At 51.9% G+C, this 6642-nt stretch overlaps 1 protein-coding gene across 5 annotated transcripts in view; it reads right to left on the reverse strand.

The window, feature by feature from the left end:
* The window catches only part of LOC100748428 (mitogen-activated protein kinase-binding protein 1), an 85814-nt gene that overhangs the window by 56649 nt on the left and 22523 nt on the right, over nucleotides 1-6642 (reverse strand). The gene's annotated exons all lie outside the window — the stretch shown is intronic.

The raw sequence follows: 6642 nt of genomic DNA on the forward strand, positions 1-6642 counted from the left end.
GCGATAGCGTCGACCGTGAACCGCAAGCAACGTTCCAGCGTACAGAGATTGGCAGAAGGCACGCGAGTATGGCTTCCACCGACGACAGAAAGCAGTTTATCGTGACACGAAATCGATAAAGCGCGATACTAATCCGCCTTTTCTCGGAGCAGCGTCGCCAGGTACCCGGCGATCACCGACCGACCGAGAATTCTCCGAACGCGAATCGCCTGTTCGTAAAGCGGGTCGCTTAAATTTCGTTCGAACGTGCGGTAACGCGATCGGAAAAAATTAAGTAGAACTGGACGAATCAGCGAAAAGAAGGTTGGCGGAGCGAATATAAGATGGGAGACGTACGATGGTCGAAATACGAGATGGAAAGAGTAGAAGAAGGTAATAAAAAGCGCGTGATAACGTGTCGGCTCGTACCGAGGCAATTACCGGCGGTGTCCCGAGGTACGCGTAGCCGGCTTCGTTGTCGCAAGGATTTATGAGCTGCAAAGGCAGGCTGCGAGAAGACGGGAGCCGATGTCGGGTCCGGGCATCGTTAAACGCGTCTTTAACAGACCGCTGATGAGGTTTGTCCATTAATACGTATCCGATGTCGTGACTGGGGATGCTGCTCGACCGATGAGAAGGACTTGGCCCGCGGCCAAATATTCGAAAATCGAGGAGACGAGGAGCCTGCGGTATTTCGCCGGGATCGGGTATCGTCGGTTCGATGAAAGTCACGCCCCGTCGAACTCTCCGCTCCGTTACTCGCGCGCACACTCCACGAAACCACCGCTTCCTCCAAGAATCGCCGATTTTCCCCATTCGATCGTCCTAGCTGTGTTCCTTTTTTCCCCTCGATGCCCCATCGCACGATCTTTTTTTCTCTCTCTCTTTCTCGCGAGTCCGCGGTCCAAGGGTAAGACTTGGCGCGGCTGTATATCCCAGAGATAACGAGTTACGAACCCGCTATTTTATTCGTACGTTTGGCAGCGAGTCAAAAAATCTCCGTTTGCCGGACGAGCGAAAAGCCGAGAGGAGACTGGGCGGCTTCTATCGCGACCCGCGCGAGGATATACGAGACACGCGCTCGTCTCACGGTATACAAATTGCACGCCCCGTATGCTGCAAAGCAGCACGAAACGCGCGTTACGAAACTAGAACGTAATAGGGAAGATACGGCGAGTCGCTGAAACGTTTCACGCTTCGTTTCTTATTGCCTCTTAAAATGCGAACGTTCCAATCATAAGCAATAACGTAAACGGATGGCTTCCGGTTGCCCTTGTTGTCCACGAATTCAGGGTGGAGCAGCTAACGAGGAAGCACCGACGCGACCCTCGTCTTCTAACGTCATCGAAATCCGCCGTCATTGAAATGCGTTCCACGTGGTAAATGGTGCATCACCCGAGTATCTATTCTTTTCGTTCGCAAGACAGGCTCTTGTACTAGATACGAACGAACCTAATACTTACTCGATTCACTAGCTCAAGTAATGGCGGTCTATTAATTTCGATGGTAGCGGCACGCATAACGTTTAGCGCGCGAGAAGGACGATGCCACTTCCGTTTCACCGTCATCCATCCGCCTTCTTCTATCGATTACGCGCTATCATCGATAACGAAAAAGATCGGGGAAACCCGTTTCTAGCCGTTCGTACGTGGCGAATTATGTAAAATAGTAGGCGACCGTGGCGAACAGACGCGCGCAACAGCGTGGAACGACCAACAGATTCGAAACGAGAAACGGACGCGCCCCGGTTCCACGAGCCCAGAGATTATTTCGCAATGAAGAAGTCCGCGCGACTCCTCGTTACGAGTCCCACGACGCTTAGTTAACGCGGCAGACGCACAACTGGTAAGATTACTTCACGATCCGGAACCGTAGATATCTCAGGAAAGTGGTTACGTTTCGTTTGCGTTTTCACCGGCGAGAAATCGCGTTCCTCCACCGGCATAGGACCAAGCAAATCCAACGACGTCGTCGCGGATCGAAGAGATTTTTCTTTTTCACGGAGGAGATTAACGATTTTTCTGGTTTTGCGCGAAATAAAGCGGTAAAAATTTGTACCGCGACTCGACTTGATCGTCGACCTCTTCGAAACGTAGGACGAGAAGAGCGTAGTATTGCGGCGATTTTAATTACCAAAGACAATGTTCGTCGGCCTAATTCGCCAATCGGTCCCGCATTAGCACGGGATTTGGCAAGTTTCCATTAGCGCTACGGCTAGTCGGTCGACCGTTTTGCGAAGCCTTTCGAACCAGCACCGCTACACTACCAACGACGAAGAAACATTTCCGATTCGTCTTACGCGGAATCGAACTCTCGATCCGGCGAAATTGTCTGGCAATCGCTTGCCGATTTCCGTTGCATCGAGATGTAAATCGAATCGCGAGCGAAACTCGAAACGCGATGCCATGTAAAGATATCGGAACGTCAAATGGTAATTAACCGCTGCACGCATTAATTTCGCGTTAAACGTTGCGTACAATGATGTTCGCCATTGTACGCGAAGAAACGAACGTAGGCAACACGAGATACATTTTTCCGGCCCGTTAATCCCATTCATAGCGTCGCGAGATTGCTTCGAGTCGCTTTTCCCGAAGAGGACGTCGTACGCGTCGTCGGTATATCGACGTGCTCCACGGTTGCTGCGTGTTCGCGAAAAGATGCCCGACAAACAGCAACTTGGGGAAAGATTTCGTCGCTGAAGCATCGCTCCTCGGGAACAAGAGGAGACTCTTTCGAGAAACGGGAACGCCGACGAGAAGTTGCTTCGATGGAGACGTAAAACCGGAAAAATCGTGTTCGCGGAGAAAAGCTGCGACCCGAGGGAGAAAAGTTTCGTCGCTCGAAACGTTCTTCACCCTCGGCCAGATATTTCGCGCCACCGGCCGAGGTCCGTCCGCCTATTTCCAAGCCCCTACGCGCGTATTCAAAGGGATCTGCTTTAAAAGATTCTCGCTGCGGATAAGCAGAAGCCGCGCGAGATTCCACGGGTGCAAAAATAGCCGACGCGAGCACGCACTTTGAATGAGTTTTATCGAAAAAGAAAGTTACTCGTCGCGCGTACGATAACGTGACATAACTTTAGCTAAATATAGAGGTAACGCGGCGAGCGCACGGAGTATTTCTTGCGTGCATTTACGTAAGAAAGACGGCACACGAACGAGACGGCGAGGGGGCAGCGTGCGGTAACCGTGGTATCTCGTCGCCTTCGTTCTCGCTGAATGGTTAACGATCGACGACGAGCCAGCTTCGTCTCGGCTCCGATCGTCCGCGTCCCGGCGACGAGCGTATTTTCACCGAACGAGTTTCGAAAAACGCCGAGGTACTGGCGGCAGAGGAACTGCTGCGAACGCTGCGGTGCATGGGTGCGGGAGATCACTCGTGGAGGCTTTCACCGTTCTCCGGAACCGGAAGCAGCTAACCTAATTCGCCCGCGCGCGGGTCTTCTTCTTATCGGTTGCGTGAGCGACGAAACATCGTCTAAACGCGGCCAATTCGAATAGAACGAACCTGGCTCGTCTCCGAGTCTCGTCTAGCGTTCAAACCGACGTCCGTGTCTCGCCCGCGGATCGTTTTCGATGTCACGCGTCAACCACTTTGGTATCGAGAGGCAGTAACGTCGTATTTCGAGCGACCTCCCTCTCGTTTCGGTTCGATTTACGATATCTCTCTGGATGGTTTTCGAGCGGATAAACCGTAGAGAAACGAAGCGTGAATCTCGGTCGAGCACGATTTACCATCGCATCGTGGATTTCGTGCAACGTTGCAAACTCACTAAATTCACTATCCAGCTCTTCTGCTGTCAGCGGTACGTACGTACGGTTGAACGTCGCGATGCAAGCGTGGGAATCGTAATGACCTAGAGCCAGGGAAGGTACGATGAATTACGGAATGCCAGGTCGTCTCGCGTACGTGCGTGGTATCGAGTCGAGTCGTCGATGACTAGGAAAATTACCCAACCTACGCGACTCTCGATATAATCGAAGTGTTTGCCGTGGAGGTCGGCTTCCAGATCTCTTCGAGAAGTTTCCAGTTGCTTTTCGAACTCGAGAGAAGAAACGGGGCAATCGGAATGGGCTGCCCATTTATCGGTCTATCTTTCGTCCGGGGGAAAAATTCGAGGAAATGAAGAGTTTACGGGAAATAGGTCACAGCCGGAAGGTAGGTCCACCGTCGTTCGATCGCGGTGTATCTTTTCGGCGTTGGCTCTAAAAGACTTCGCGAAGCACCAGGAGAAAAGAGCGAACGAAAAACGGGTAAACGAATCGGAAATCGACTTGGCCGCGCCGCCGAAGAATCCGGACGAAACGGAATCCAGCGACTTTTCAACGATTTAACCGCGTTTTATTACGCGCGTTGAAGATATCGCGCTGAAATCGAGCGCGTCTCGCCTGCGCCCTGCCGACAGAAGCACGAAAAACGTGCTTTACATAACAATTCCGAGATATCGAGCGACGCGCTATCACCGCTGGCACGTCTGAGATAACGTGCCGTCTATCTTTCGTTCGTTGTACCTGACAATAAGATAAGAAACGTTTTAATCCGTCGACAACCTGTTCGAGTCACTTTACGAGCTCGTGTCACGTACGACGGAGCGGAGAGTCCAAGTAGGGCTCTTGCTCGTTCGCGACAACCGTTTCCGTGTACTTTTACGCGAGTATGCTTTTCCCATAGAGGAAGTCGCGCGTCGATGGAGAACAGAGAAAGAGAAAAACGTCGTACGACACCGAAGACGCGCGCTGGTTTAGCGCGATTCGTGAGAAAATCGTGATTCGATCTCGCTACCACGTTGCGTCGAGCGAGCATCCTTCGTCCGGCCTTGAACTGGAAATTTTACGAGCTGGTAATCCGTCGTGGCAATTTACGACGCGACTGCAACCCAGTGAACACCCACGTTTGGTTAAACTTTAATCGTCGGTGCTCTTGAACGGCCGAGCCGCGTGTCTACTCGCCCGATTCCACTTCGTTCCACGACATTTGCCCGAAACGCGAGCCAGCCATCGCCCGAGAAACGACCGCTTTTCTATTTCCCACGAGAAACACGTAGAGGAACGCGCGTAACGTAACATTCGATGGTCGTACGATCAGCGTTGCCGATGGTTGTTATTCGGAATATTTAGATCCGTGTCCGAGGCCGAATCTATCGGCAACGTGACGAATAAGGCGAAGGATCCGAGAATAATCTGCATTCCCTTTTCGCCGAGCAGCGATTCACGGAAAGCTTTCACTTTCATTCAACCCACCAATTACGGGACAATGCGAAATAAATTACGTCGCGCGTTGAATTAATTTGTTGCCCGTTGATCCATCGTATAATTAATTGGATAATGTTTCCCATCGATCAAGCATCGTATCTTGGGCCGATTCCATAATCGATAAGCCGTTTCCAGCGACCTTTTACGGGCTACGGTTTCGCAACGGAGAACATTTAGGGGAAAACGATAGCGGTTTTGCGCTTGGGCTGAACTACGCAACACCCGGACGATTCCGTTCGTCGACGAGAAGTCGTTTCGCGACGTTTTATTTTCGGTCAGACGGCCCGGCGGGCCACGCGGTTTTCCGCTCGAAGCGAAGAAGAGGATCGAAATTGGCGAAAAACTGGCACGAGAAAAAGATTCGAGGTATTTCTCGGCTGTCCGTTTATCCGGCCAAGTCGATGTATCTTTCTGTCGCGCATTGTCACCGGCGATAAATATTAAATACACGCGTGATCGCGCACGTGCGATATCCAACGTCCTCTCCCTTTTCTGCGTTTCACTGCGTTCTTTGCTCCCGCGGACTAATCGCCTAACGCGACATTTTCCACGCTTCCATGGTCGTCTTTTTTCTTCTTCTTTCTTTGCTACCAATTTTACGCGTTGGAGTAACGTTTTTGCCGTCGATTCGGAAACTGGGTTTGTTTAAAGGTCCGCCGCGTAATACGCAACAAATTAGCGAACGCGGCATTGGCGAAGAAACTAACGTGCTACAAAAAGGTAGCCATTCGCATGGCTGACTGTCACTGCCAAGGTCTCATAGGGGAGACCGATTGCCAGTCCAGTGGCTAAACTACTCGGTTAACTCGGGCCTTTGATCCGCCACTCTACTCTGCTCTAATTTGTACGACGTCCGTGCGTTTATTCGCTAGTGACAATTCCAGCGTTCCTACGCAGCCGCGTAATTTGTACCTCGAATAGAATTGAAGTAAACTAATCGGAAGAGAATCGTCGAAACGGATCTACCTACTTACGTCGTCGTCGTGGTCTTTCAAAAAGATTCCGAACGTTCGAGATACATCGAGTATACTTGGACGCCTCGGTGGTATCGTTCGAAGAATAAACGCGGCGATAACGCGACAGCAAAGGTGCGAAGGTAATCGCGCGTTCCGCTACCGTCGACGATGATCGATACCATTATCTGCGAGCAAACACGGACGGTTTTGCTCGGCCGGTTCGTTGACCCGTGCGACGAGAGGAGCGCGCGCGGACGCGAGTGAATGCGAGTGAACGCGGAACAAAGAATCGCGGGAGAGTGGCGGGCGCGATGGCTCGAGCTTCGGAAAAACGAGACGTAGATGCGTACGACGGTCGCACAGTTTGTCACTGCCAAGGTCCCGCAGGATGCACGGCGGTGGCGGTAGCGACGGTAGCACAAGCTATCCGGTTAGCCGACCAAGCGCACCCGCTC

This window comes from Bombus impatiens, unplaced genomic scaffold, assembly GCF_000188095.3.
Source record: "Bombus impatiens unplaced genomic scaffold, BIMP_2.2 scf_1275, whole genome shotgun sequence".
NCBI lineage: Eukaryota > Metazoa > Arthropoda > Insecta > Hymenoptera > Apidae > Bombus > Bombus impatiens.